Consider the following 990-nt stretch of genomic DNA (forward strand, 5'->3'; position numbering starts at 1 on the left):
TTTTATGGTTTCAAGTCCAATGTTTAAGTCTTTAAAAAAAATCTGAACTTTATGGAAAAATTCAACAATGATAATCACCAAAACCGAGCCTCCAAATGTGTCTCACTCCAATGCAGTCTCCCCAAATGCTGGCTGGCTTTATGGTATCCAGGGTCACCATTCTCACATATCCTGACCGTTTCCCCAACACTGTTTTAAAGGGTCCAAAAGAAGGCAGACCAGATGAGATGCCTCGAGTAAGTAAGTGATTCTGTACAGGGAAAGATTGAGAAGAAGCCACTGAGAACTGGTCCACTTGGGGCAGGGACACTTGGGAATGAGGGCAAAAGGGAGGCTCACAGGAGAGATAAGTGCCTTCCAGCATAGCGCAGACAAGGTGAGATCTCAATTCTCCTCAGGCTTGTCAGCTGGTGGTCTGCCAGGCTGCAGCATCTTTTCCATCAAATTAAAGCGGACTTGAGCTTTGCTCTTATTCTCCACAATGGCAAAGTAGTTGACAAGGTCGAAGTGGCCCATTTAGGATTCATAGGAGTCACAGTGCTGGTTCATCAGCCATTCCCACTTGGTGGTGTTGGCAAGACCAGTGCCGATGTATGTGGACTGCAAGTCCTCCAGCTAGCTGGTGTGGATGGTATAGCGGTCAGTCATCTCACCATTTTCTTTGTTGCTATCAGACCACAGGCTGTGGACAAGAAGGAGCTGCTCTAGAATTTCACACCAGCGAGGGGCTGCTACCCTAACATTTAAGTCTTTGATCCGTTTTGAATTTATTCTTTTTTGTGGTGTAAGAGTATGTGCTTGCTTCCTCTGTTGAATATTAATCGACTCTAAAGGTATGGGTTTATTTCTAGGCTCTCTATTAATCTCTATTAATGTCTATTCCATTAATATTTGTGTCTGTTCATATGCCAATACATGCCTGTTTTGATGACTATGGACTTGTAGTATAGTTTGATATTAGGTAGTGAGATTCCTCCAACTTTGTTCTTC

General features: G+C 43.5%; 1 pseudogene; it reads right to left on the minus strand.

Moving 5' to 3' along the window:
- Window positions 1-384: 384 nt before the first annotated feature.
- LOC129079911 (splicing factor 3B subunit 5-like) lies at window positions 385-648 on the minus strand (annotated as a pseudogene).
- Between the last annotated feature and the right edge of the window lie 342 nt (window positions 649-990).

The sequence above is a fragment of the Pteronotus mesoamericanus genome, unplaced genomic scaffold, assembly GCF_021234165.1.
Source record: "Pteronotus mesoamericanus isolate MK-2021 breed Mesoamerican mustached bat unplaced genomic scaffold, CSHL_Meso_final contig_82, whole genome shotgun sequence".
Taxonomy (NCBI): Eukaryota; Metazoa; Chordata; class Mammalia; order Chiroptera; family Mormoopidae; genus Pteronotus; species Pteronotus mesoamericanus.